The sequence below is a fragment of the Kogia breviceps genome, chromosome 3 (genome assembly GCF_026419965.1).
Source record: "Kogia breviceps isolate mKogBre1 chromosome 3, mKogBre1 haplotype 1, whole genome shotgun sequence".
Taxonomy (NCBI): Eukaryota; Metazoa; Chordata; class Mammalia; order Artiodactyla; family Physeteridae; genus Kogia; species Kogia breviceps.
The window spans coordinates 56,611,054-56,624,503 of record NC_081312.1 but is presented as its reverse complement, the minus strand read 5'-3'; the positions used below and the strand labels follow the sequence as shown (position 1 = coordinate 56,624,503).

The 13,450-nt window shown below is 34.7% G+C and overlaps 1 pseudogene; it reads left to right on the top strand.

Moving 5' to 3' along the window:
• The first annotated feature begins 7,056 nt into the window (after positions 1 to 7,056).
• Positions 7,057 to 9,980, top strand: LOC131752811 (rho GTPase-activating protein 17 pseudogene; annotated as a pseudogene).
• The last annotated feature ends 3,470 nt before the right edge of the window (positions 9,981 to 13,450 follow it).

Genomic DNA, 13,450 nt, shown 5'->3' with positions numbered 1-13,450 from the left:
CAAATTCTAAGGTGCATTAGGGGTAAGACTAATTAATATTCATCAAGAAGTTGATATATGTCAGTCATTGTTAAAAGTACTCTATGTACATTATTTCACTTAATTCTCACAAACAACATGTGAGTTACTTATTTTAATATATATATATAATATAATTAAGATAGGGAAATCATGAATGATGATTACTGGTGATAATTACTCTATATATGGTGATAATATAATAATTCAAATTGATGAAATTTGAATTCAAATAGAGGTTTGTCTCATTTCAAAGCTTACACTATCACATGTTGTGTTGCATGTGTGCTAATCTCACTTCAGGTAGCCTCAGGTAACTGGAAATGAGCATGCATCCAAAAATGAAGAAATAAAAGAGAAGATAAATAGGGATAAACAGGAACATAATTTTATTAACCTCCTCAAAAATAATTAATTTACATATATAAAGTCATATGTAGACATAGTCCTAGTTACAAGAAATAAAAATAAGGTTTGCATATTTTCTGGTTTATTTTTCTCCATTTCCATTAATTATTAATAAACTACATAGTGTTTATATGCATTACGAAGTCTCTTTGACCTTACCTCACATAGAAAGAAATGGGAAATTTCCATCAGCTTGAACCTCCACCTGCAGAGTGAGGATCTTGGCTCCTTTAGAAGTCCTCTCAAAGCATTTTCAGGACTTAGTAGAAAGTGCTTTACAAGCGTTTGTGTATGTGTCCTCTATGAGTAGGCCTTGATAATTGTTATTATGACAGCTTTTCCTACTGTGTGTGGTTGTAATTCTATATCAGCAAAGAAAGCCAGTGTCACTTCTTCACTGGGTACCTCAGTGTAGCCAGACTCTGCTGCGCTTGACAAGGCCATGTGGTGTCCTCTAATCTTTTCTCTGTTCTGCGTGATCACTTTCCCACTCCTCTGTGTAGCACAGTTCCCACTCAGCCTGCTGCTCACAGTCCATTAAAGAGCAGTGTGAGAGGATGGAATCAGTACCTCTTTACCTGTGGCTTCAGTTTTATTACAGGATTCCCAAAGTAGGGCAACGTGTCCCAGTTCTTCATGAGTTACCTATAGCACTCTCTTGTCCTAGGCCCTGACCCTGGAAACAACTGGTGTGACAGACAATGTGATCTACGACAAATTATTACTTCCAATAATGAGTAAAGGTTCACATTGCGTTAAGCCTATTGTTCCTGGATTCTTCCCGCAGAATGATGTATATACTCAGTTTTCATACAAAAGGGCCTGTCTCAAGTCTCCCAGTTATAGCAAGAAATATGTCTGAATCCCAATGTTTGATGTCTGTGTTTGTGTGTGTGCATATGTATATAGTATAGTCAGCTGTCTTGTGATACTCTTTTAATGTGAATAAAGAGATTCCTTGATGTAGTTAAATTATAGAGATTTAACACTGCTATAAGACTTTACCAGTCAAAAATAATTTAAATTCTCCTGGATTCAGAATGGAAATTACAATTAGCAGCACATTTTGGGTAATAGCATCTATGATGCCACAGTCACAGACATTCTGCCAGAATGTGGGTGGTTTGATTGGAGCCATTCATTGCCTGGCTCCATCTACACCCCGCAGAGCAATTTAGCTCTTTAAATAACCATCCCCTACTGCTGAAAGCAACTATGTGCTGTGTAAAGTAAATCAACATATAAACCATTTGCTTATATCAACAAATCCTTAATTTGCTTCATCACAAGAAATTTCTAATAAATCTTAATTGAGATCTTCTTATTAAGAGTGTATTTGATCTACCTTAAGATGAGAATATTCCCAAAGAAGATTTCATAAATGACATATATACTAGCATCATAAAGTAATAGTGCTAATTGAATTTTTATAAAAGCAGCTTTTTAACCATTTTAGGAGAAGAAAAAACTTCAATCAGTCTCTAATTTATAAGGGTTTCCTGTGAAAGTCAGTCAGTGAATAATTTATTTCCCCAGCCTACTCATGGAAACTTCAAATCGTTATTGTAATTTGTAAGGTATTGAGACTTGCCCATCGTTTTTGTGTTCATGTCTGAATTCAAATGCTTAAATTTCAGAACTTGGCTGTATATTTATTATCCATTCAAACATGAAGGGCTCAGATAAAAGTTACGATTTTGTACTTAATTTACCCCTGAATTTTTCATATCATAAAATCAACTGACATCATCATTCTTAGATGTAAAGTAACATGATCGGAATGCACATTGGTCTACACTAAGATAATCTTAATAATTTATTAACTTCAACTGCATCAGAGATACAACATTATAAATAATTTAACAGTTATTTGGTAAATGGATTTCAAAGAAGATAATGGTGTAAAACTAATGTGTACCTTAGGTTCTTCAATCATATCTAACGAATAACATCTCTTTTACATAAGGGTCTGAAAAAATTTTTTTAAATACAAAGGAATGGTAGAAGGAGATCAACATAGTCAGTGTTATTCATATTAAATCTTAGGTTAGATGAAGTAGTAGTTCTAATACGGAACTCCAGAAATAAGCTGATTTACCCACCCAGTTACAGGCAGCTCTAATTAGGGCAGGCCTCCCAGTACTGAACAAGAAATTGCAAAGATGCAGAAGCAGCTCAGTAGATTAAGTTCAGTGATTTTTTTTCCAGATTTAACAACTAAGTATGTCAGTCTACTGTGGAGCGAATAAAGAAGATAAAAGTTGTCATAATTTGTGCTTAGATAAAGTTACTCATCTAGGTAAACAAGGGTATAAAAAGCACAATTCCTTTTTTTAAAAATTGAAGTATAGTTGATTTACAATGTTTTAGGTGTACAGCAAAGTGATTCAGTTATACATGTATATATCTATTCTTTTTCAGATTCTCTTCCATTATAGGTTTTTACAAGATATTGAATATATTTCCCTGTTCTATACAGTAGGACCTTGTTGTTTATCTATTTTATACATAGTAGTGTGTAGCTGTTAATCCCAAACTCCTAATGTATTCCCCCTCCTTTCCCCTTTGGTAACCATAAGTTTATTTTCTATGTCTGTGAGTCTATTTCTGTTTTATAAATAAGTTAAGTTGCATCATTTTTTAATATTCCACATATAAGTGATATCATATGATGTTTGTCTTTCTCTGTCTGGCTAATTACTTCACCTAGTATGATGATCTCTAGGTCTAACCATGTTCCTGCAAATGACATCCTTTCATTATTTTTTATGGCTGAACCCATTCATTTGTTGATGGACATTTACATTGCTTCCATATCTTAGCTATTGTAAATAGTGCTGCTATGAACATAGGGGTGCATGTATCTTTTCAAATTAGAGTTTCCATCTTTTCCTGATATATGCTGAAAAAAAAGCACAATTCCTCTAAAAATTTTGGTCCTAAGTCATATTTTTCTCTTTAACAAAATAAAAATATCAATAAAGAATTACAACTTCAACCATAGTGAATTTTTTGCCTTTGTTACTTCACAATCTAATTACATGTAATATTGCCAAAATTCCTAGAAAAATTGGTCAAATAAGCATTTTTCAGAATCTCTTCATACCTTCCTAAAATCATGAATTTATTAAAAATGTACAAATTTAATAATTATCTTATTAAGAGTCAACATTTACTTTGCAAGCTTGAATACTCTGGTAACTTATAGATAGAGACTAAAATTGCTACAATGGTGACAGCATTAGCACCTGTCTCACAGAACGATTTTTGAGAAATAAAAGAGTTTATCCATATAAAGTACTTAAACAATGTCAGGTACATAATAAGTGCTCTCCGAAGAGGCCTGCCAGGTAAAGCCTCTATAGTTGCCCATGGTCATGCCTAAAAAATCATACATAGGTTTTTGAACAGGAGCTGAACTCCTCACCCACAGTGCTATACTTGAATTTCCACTTCCTTCAAAACTGATGATGCTGATTTCTTCTTTATTAACCTTTGGGTAAATGTATAACTTCCTTTTTGAAGTCTTTATTATTTTGCTGATTTTATTTGCTCATTATTGATTTGTGGGAAGTCTTCATGTATTCTGGAAACAAGTCTTTTGCCAAACACATATGTATAACATTTATTTTCTCCCACTCTGTGACTTCCTATTAATTTTCATACCTATGTCTGTTGCTTAACATTCTTTTTTAAAATAAAGATCTTTATTGTTAAGGCTTACTGGGTCCTTTCTAAGAAATCTTGGCTATGCCAAGCTTTTAAAGAGATATTGTGTGTTCTTGTAGAAGATGTGTACTTATAACTTTCTTACTAAGGTCAAATATCAATCTCAAATTGTGTATGGTATGAGATAGTGGTTCATTTTCTTCACATATGAATGGCTCATTGTACCAGAACAATTTGTTGAAGGCTTTCTTTTGCCATTAAGTGGATTTGGTACATTTAAAAAAATCCATTTGCCTTATAAATATATATTTGTTTCTGGACACTTAATTTGGTTCAATTGATCTAATAATCTATTTCTATGTCAGTACCACAATATGTCTTGATTATGAAATAAATTTGTATGATTTCTCAAAATGTTTAAACTATTTCTTCAAAATTATTTTAGCTATTTTAGATCTTCTGAATTTCTACATGAATTTTAGAATAATTTTATCAACTTCCAAAAACAATTGTTTTCAGAAATTTGTTAGAATTTGTTAATTCTAATAATAATTTCTGGGATAATTGATATAAAAGTATTGAGTCTTTGAATCCATAAGCATTGTATAAATCTCAATTTGTTTAAGTCTTCTTTGACTTCTATCACCAAAGTTCTTTAGGTATTATTGTAGAGGTCTTATATACGTTTTGTTACATTCATCCAGGCATGTTTTATGTTCTTCAGCTCTTTTGTAAATGATGTTTTCATTTTATAGCTGTTTGTTCATAATATACAGAAACACAATTGAATTTTAGATAATGTTATCATAAAAAGTGAACTTATCAAATTAATTCTAGTAGTTTTTATAGTTTTTAGGCTTTTATATGTAGAACATTATCTTTACTGTGAATAAAACTGTTTTATTCCTTCTTCTGTAAACCGTATACATTTTATTTCATATTTTCCATTGCAGAACTTTCTAGGATCTCAAGAAAAAAAGGTTGAAAGTACAAATACTTACCTTACTCTCAGCCTTATGGGAAAAGCATTCATGTTTTCACCAAGAACATAAACTATGTTGTTAACTATAGAACTTATAAATGACCTTTTGGGTTAAGAAAGTTTCCTTCTACTCCTAGTTCACTTCAAACTCATCTATAACTTTTATTTTGATTATTATATTTCTAAAGCCAACCAAATAGTAAAATATTTTTGCTAAAGAAGAGCACATAGGATAAAGTAGGAATATAAGGAGTGAGTAGGTGAAAATACTATAGATGGTAAAATGAAAAATAGCTACCATGGTACATTGAGTCTTTTTTTTAAGAGTATGTATGTACTTTCAATATGGAAAACAGATACACTGTCATAAAACTGGTTTCTAGCATCTCTCTAACTAGGATCTGTATTCCTGATATCATGTTTTAGAATCAAATGGCTACTTAATATTCATTGCTCAGTCACATTTTTTAAATAAGCCAAATTTAATACCTAGAGTTGTTGTGATAAATAAATGCAAAAAGAATATATGGAAATTTTCAATTCATCCACTGACATATAACAACATTTTATATTTTTTAATTGCTCTAGTGGTGATGTTTCAGATGATGAAGTCATAATTACATTCATCATGAAGATGATGGTGATGGCAAATAACCATTATTAAAACATGATACATAGTTGTGTTTAATGCCCATGGTAGACTAATAAAAGAAAAACCACTGAATCTAATAGAAGGAATAAATAACACTTAAAAATAAAATACATTACCCTAGTGGAAAAGTAGCAACAAGATACAAGCTACCTTCCATTCAAGATGTCTCAAGGTAAAAATAAATGACATTTTAAAACATCAACATGAAACCTGGGTTTTATGAAAACTACTTAAGCAGTTCCTGTGATTTTATACTACTATGTAAATCACAGTTCCTGTGATTTTTCTCTATGGTTATGTAAACTACCAGCTCTATGAATCTAGTGTTTTTGACAGTATTGTTTTCATTTATTCCTTGTCTCATTCTAAATACATGATTTATTACACAATAGTTCTAGCTGAAATGATTCAAACCAAGAGAACAAGAAAAGCAAAAGTAAACTAAGTTGAGTGAGGCTTGTACACATTGTGTGTGCACTGAGGTTCTGCACTTTTGATGGAAGAGCTCCACTTTCAGTCACAGCTATATAGCAGCTAAGAGCCAAGTGTAGTTCAGTGAATTCACAAACCATAAAAACATTGTGAAACCTAGTAACATCTAACAGAGAAAATAGTAATGTAAGATGGGTATTATATTATAATTATATTATATTATTATAGATATTATAAACATTCTTACATTACAAAAATCATAGCAATATGTTACAGAATGTCTCTCAATGATGCTTACATCACACCAAAGCAGAGCAGAGTTGAAACAGTCTACCTGGAGTTGCCCAATGTAATGAGATTCAACTACATGATTCTGATTTTATAAAATTTAAGCATACTTGAATATCTCCTTACACCTTTGAAATTTTCCTCATACATTCCCTATTAGATATTTGATCAAATTCAAAAATGAGTATGTGCACTTTGTTCTCCAACAATAGCTCCTTTTTATTAAGGGTGATTATCCCTTTTCTTCATAAAACTCTGACTGATTTATGCTTCTTGACAAACACAAATCATTATTTACACAACTGTAATACATTTTTTTTTCCTTTGAAGGACTGACATAGGAACAATAGTTGTTTATCCTATCTGTGATAAAATTCATCAAAATTGCCTGTGGTTTTTAAAAAATGACATTGAACTTTTGAACCAATTTGACTGTAGGAAAATTGAGGCCAAAATTTGTTCAGGAAAAATAGTTAACTGAAAGAAAATACTCTATGGAATTATGTCAGATGTGTAGGTAAGAAGTGACAAATAATGCAGCTATTGACTTCTTTTTCAATAAAAAAATCTATGTTATTAGTATGTAGTCTGTGAATTGATAGTTAGCATGACTGGTGAGAGAACCAGTAAAAATTCTACTTAGAAAATATTTTTCAGAATTCCTTTCTTCTTTGGTATGTAGATGAATAATTTACTCATTTTTTTATGCAGACTTTGTCAATTTATCTGTCCACTTCTCATTCTTGAAGGATTCTGACTGATAAACTGTCTTCCAGTAACATTGATTATTCAGCAATGCTGAACTTGCAAAATATAAACAAACTCTGAATCTTCTTGCAAATTTGCAGCCATATCATTGCCTTCTAAATTCAGTTTATCTAAAGTTTATTTATACTACACTGCATACTGACCATTCAAACTCTTTATCATGTAAGGACTGAAACTAACACTAAGAAGCTCTCTTTGTTTTATGCATAAAGTGTTGACATTGGTGGCAACATTAGAGCAATTAAGAGACAGTATTAACTGAAAACTGTTTGGTTTTCAATATTGGATAGAGTGCATAGAAGACACAAAATCCCTTAACTTCCATTTTAATATTGATGCTTATATAAACAGTATGTATGGAATATTTTCAGAAGCAACTTTAAAAGGAGACAGAGTAAATTGTATTTGGTAGTACATATTTCACCATTTCCTTTGTTAGAGACAAGTCACTTTCAAGGTCACACTTCAGCAACAACCAAGTTAAAATTAATTTTTTTTCAGAAATGGCAATTAAGTGGCAGTATAATTATTTCTTACAAGAAAGAACAATACATCCTGCAAAGAAGAATTTCTCCCACAGAGATTCAAACTGTATGAATATTAAGTGTTTATATTTGCATTATGCAATCAATTTCAAAATAAGTAGTGTCATATACATTCCATATGTTTCCACACTTCCACATTTCATCTGATAGAAGGACCAGGCTTCCACGAATTTTGTGCCACTGACATGATGATTTAGCCAAATTCAACCTGGAGATCCTATCAGAGAGCAACCTGAGGTAAGATAGCAGAAACAGAAACAAAAAAGGAAGTAGGGCTATGTCACCATGAGTGACACATGACACAGTCACAGGTGAGCCTGGAGAGACACTGATGCTGCTGCCCTGCCCTTTCAGGCCCGAGTCCCTAAGGCCTGGCCACCACTGCAACAGTGAAGAAGTTCAACTTCATGAAGCAGCTGGCCAACCAAACTGGCTAGAGATGAGAAAACAGAAGTCCTCTGTGAAGATCTATTACAATTCAAGCTGTGCATGGACATGGTTCAGTCAATGTACCACCATCCCCACAAGAGCCTGATGGTGTGCTTCCAGGGCCAGTGTGGCGCCGATGCCAGGAGGTACAGAAAACCCCTTTCAAAACTCAAAATATTCCAAACACATCAGCTCAGCTAGAAGAATTTCTCTTGTGGAAGTTGCTGGACACATGTGGGAATGCTGAGAATTGATCAGCTCTAAACTCTCTCAGCATGATGGAGTGCTTTTCTTTGTTGAAGAAAAGATTGTGGACTTTCTGCATGACATAAACAGAAGTGGAGATCCCTAAATATCAAGAAACAGAGGAAATAGCTCAATAAAATGGGATTTGGTTAGAGCTAGGTGGAACTAAGCTCACAAAACTTCAGAAGTCAACTTTCAGAGGCTTCCATAAAAAATAGATGCCTTAAGAGATGGTTGAAGCTGGAAATCAAGTAGAACACTGCAAGGATCAGTTTGCAGCAGACACGAGCAGCTGTATGGCCAAAGAAGGACAGTATAACAAATTCTTTGCTTCATTATTAGAAGCCCAAGCAGATTACCATCAAAAAGATTTAGCAGTCTTAGGAAGGGTCCTCCCTGGAATGTGAGCCAATCAAGGTAGGTGTGTGGAAAACCAGCTTTGGGGACTCCTTTGAAAGAATAGAGGTGGTTCTGGTTGAGACCTGTGTCATTGCTTCTCCTAGAGAACCACATAGGGCAGGGCATTTTAAAATTGGTATTGGGGACTCCAAGTAAAGAAACTGAGAGCTGTTTTAGACTGCTCTACCTCTCACCTAGATGAGTTCTATTCAGAACCCCATTCTGTAAGCTGTTGATTTAAAATCCTAATTATGGAAATTGCCTTAAATTTTGATGACTTTTAATCTGTGTGAATAATGGACACAAGTTGCAAGTGTGTGGGATTAAGACAAAAAACTTCAAGATTTATGGAGAACAGGTCAAAAGTTGTCACCACAAAATTTCATTAACTTTAGGTATTTAATTAAGTTCCTTGCAGAGCTTGCTTATACCAGCAGCATTAACAAAATGCACTGCAATCATTTTTGTGCCTAACTTGTTATGGACCAAAAATGAAGGAATGCTTGCTGAAATTGCTGTAGCCACATCCATTCACGTGGTCATGGTGATTGAATAAATCATTCAGTATGACAACTGGTTCTTCCCTATAAAGGTAAAATGTAATGTATTAGAGCATTTGTACATCTCTACACAAATTCCATCACTCTTCCCACACTGGAAATGACTAACTCAGGGACCCTGCAGAAGAAGTGGCCTGCCAGTTTGGTGGAGATGGAAGGAGAATTGGCTAAGAAAGAGACCTTAAATATGAAGCTTATGGACTTCTAGGGTAGCACTCTAAAGAAAGCATATATCCCCTGCTTTCCACCTGCCTCTCCCATCTGCAGATCACATCACCTTGGCTTCAGTGGGCCCAGAGCACCATCCCAAAGCTCTATGGCTGAAAGCAGCGAAGGGGATAAGACTGCCCCTACTTTATGGACACACTGGAACAGGGGCTGAGGAATTGGAGTCAGATAACTGTTAGCCAAAGCCAGTCTCAGGCAGCTGCCAGGTCCCATCAGCTTTGGTACAGCTCACAATTCCTCTGATCTTAGCACTCATACTTTGCTCTGAGCTGTTAAAAATCCTTCCAGCACACCTAAAACCAGGAAAACCACCTTCTGGCTATCCTGGGGGCCAGAGTTGTCCAAGAATATCTTAGCATCTAACCAGTCTCTCACTAAATCCTCCTTGCACTCAACATACAGGTCAGGCTCTAGGTTAGCCCTCCACTGTCTCCCAGCTCTCTGGGCCCTGGGGATACTTCCATAGCCTGTCCGTTACAACCTCACAAACACCCACTGACACAGCCCCAACCTAGGCCAGACAAGTTGGGTAACCATAGCCCTTCCAAACCCATGGTATTGCCCAGTGAGCATGGACTTGAGAAGTTATCTCACACTTCTCTCCAGAGTCCAACACCCTTAGTATTTCACTCAAAGAGGACAGTCCTAGGTTTTAGCTTCTTAGATTCAAGCTGTGAGTAACCTTGAGACTGTACAGTTACATAGTGAAATCTTACTGAGACCAAGACAAATACCAAAGCCATGATGCTGACCCAGTGTGCCCCCATCCCCTTATTCTCCTGATGCCCACTAAGTGGGGGATGGCAACCTCACCAACACAGCACTAACAGCTTTCAAAATAGTAATGGATATATGATCTTCCATATTTAGTAATAACTGGGGTTTATAATATTTTATGACAATTCTAGGTTTTCAGAACCACTTGGCAGCATATTTCCTGAAATACACTCATATTCAGCAAGCAAAAGTTGCCCGGCTACATTTTGCTGGGTATGGATGATACAGAAAGGGCAGCCTTATGAAAAAAGCTGCCTCCTAGCCCTTGACCTCTTCTTTACTGGTGAGTGGAATCAGACAGAAAGCCATTATCATAACAAACCAGTGAAAATATTTCATTAGAGGGAAGAATAAGACCTTACTATGCAAGACTTTGCCTTTTGCTCAGTTTGAGTAAAAAGTGGAGGCTAACACTTAAAGCTGAATGACTGTGTCTTGAAAAGTTGAATTTATTTAAACGGGAAAGAAATTATGCCAAAAGCAAAAGCAAAACAAAATGAAATACCTAGACTGGAAAGAGTATTATTGCTGAGATGTGTATAGGAAGCTTTAGTCACAGCTGTTATTGCAAGAAAGTAGCACCAAGGCAATTTGAAATGAATAAGAAGCAATGTGTAAATGATTTATTTAATAAAATACATTAATTGTAAGTTACCTACTTCCTGCTACTTGGACATTCATTCTTATGTATTAGGAATGAGTTGCTTCTCCTTTACTCTTGCTGCAAAATCATTTTGTATTAAGTATGGTCCACTTCTCCCCTAACTTCTCAAACCATAATCTTTTATGTTAACTTGACTTTCACTGGTTTGTCCTTAGTTGAAAGCAGGAGAAAACAACCAGGAAGTGAAATGTCCTTGACTATTTGGGGTCAATGTCTGCACAAGTAGTTGTTTGTCTTCCTGGGCTAGTTCCTTCAGAGGTTGTAGGTAAGAGTTTTAATTGTCATATTTAGCCTCATTCTGATCATGCTGTCCCTTGCAAGAAGTTGACCAGCTGAGGAAAGACTAGATCCAGATCTTCACTTCTTTAGGATTGTTCAGTTGTGTCCTTATGCAACTGTATGAAAAACAATTCTTGGCATTGTTGATCTATCATGGTAATCATCTGACAAAAGAGCAGCTGCATAGAAGCATTTAAGATCAGGGATATAATGTAGTGGAACAGCATAATGACTACTAAAATGAACACAAAGTAACAATAATTAATACTTAATTTAAGATGCTTGGAGCCAGGTGCCCAACCTTCTGAACCCAGGCCAAAGAACAAGTTTCATAGACTACAAGGAGAAAACTTAGACATTCAAGTAGCTTCTTCCTTAAGGCAATAATACATAGCCTATTCTACTTTGCTTGTTTCATTCATCCAAATATAACAAAAAGTATTAGCAATGGCACAGACATCATTATAATTTACCTACAAGAAATTGAGAGCAATTTCACTAGTCATGTCAATGAGTTCAAACTGACCTATATTCCACCTAGGGCAGAAGTAATATCTTTAATAACTTCTGTCGGAGTTACTGATAAGATTCCTTCACTTTTGTCTATGTATAATATTAGCACCAATGGGGACACTGCTCTGATTTTTCATATTAAAAAATGAATCAGTAATTTGTATGAGTAAAATGTTTGAATAATCAAGAATGGCCTTTTTTTTGGATATTGCGCCTGGGTCAGAATTTCCAGACTTGGTTATTATAGAATTAGGGTCTCTGTGTATAGAAAAATCTTCAAATGTTATTACTAAATTTCATGAGTTATTTGTCTGAGGCAAACAAGACCTGGAACCCTGGCTACAAATAAAGTAGTACCTGCTAGGGACACTCAAGGATTAAGAGAAACAAAGGAGTTGTCCACAACACAAAGTCAGAATCAAAGCCTTACGTTAGCTAGATTTGGATCTCTATTAGTCTCTTTAAGGTGTCAAGTACTTGGCCTATTTCCCTGTGAAGACTGTTGAATTCAAATTTAGAATTACCTGTCATGGGATCAATAGATTTGTAATGCTTTTTTTTCTTTCTGGGATGGAGTGGCATTAGCAAAGTCACAGGTTGATTTGTTTATGGTCACTTGTTCATATAGTTGCAAGTAAAAACACTACCCAGTTGTAATTCCCTGAAGTGTCACTTGATGAAAGCAGAGTTGGCCACAAATGTTTATCATGAGGGTCTGATGATACGTGGTATAGTCAATAGTAGGTAAAATTGAGGGCAATAACTACATTTAGGATAATCTAAAAATTGTCTTAGAATGTGTATTTAAAAATTTTTTTCCATGCTATACATTTTTATCCCATTTTGTATTTTCCATGCTATACATTATTTAAAATGTATATGTTTTGATCTAAAAAATATAATAAAGAGGAAAGAAAGTAGAAAAAGGGCCTTATAGGTGAACAACAATGAGGAATGTATCGCAAATGAGAAGAATGGTTATAAGTGAGAAAGTAAGAAACAAAACAGGACTTAGGTGTCAAACAGACTTAGGTTTGACATCTTGAGTGAAAGCAGTCCACTATCTGACATCATCTGCTTGTTCTGAAGGTCTTGGGTCAGCTTTGTACTTAGGAAGATGAGCTGCTTCTTTAGGATATCTGTGAATCTTCACTTTGAGGTCCCCTATTGGAGTCCAATTGTGTACAATTCTACATTGCTTCTTTAGTTGTGAAAGGTAAACCTAAGCATCGACTTCCTGAAATTTTCTATTTGTTGTTAATAGAACCTGATAAAATTGATTTCAACAAGGTTCAAGACCAGCTTTTTCTCTGATGTCTCTTCCAATACATGAAAGCTCCTTGTTCAAGATCTGAAGAAGAAAGGCAATCTTAACTTGATGGAGATAGGACAGGGTATATTACTTAAGTCCCTTGCAATATTTTACCTTGACTGAATGTAGCAGAGCATAGGCTAGTATAAAAGAGAAAAAATCTCTAAATGCATAGACATCTCACTTACCAATTCATAGAGGGTAAATTGATGTGTCTGTGAGTGAGGGGACTATATGGCCATTAGGGCTAATTGGAGTACCTTTAGCCAAAGAAATTAAAG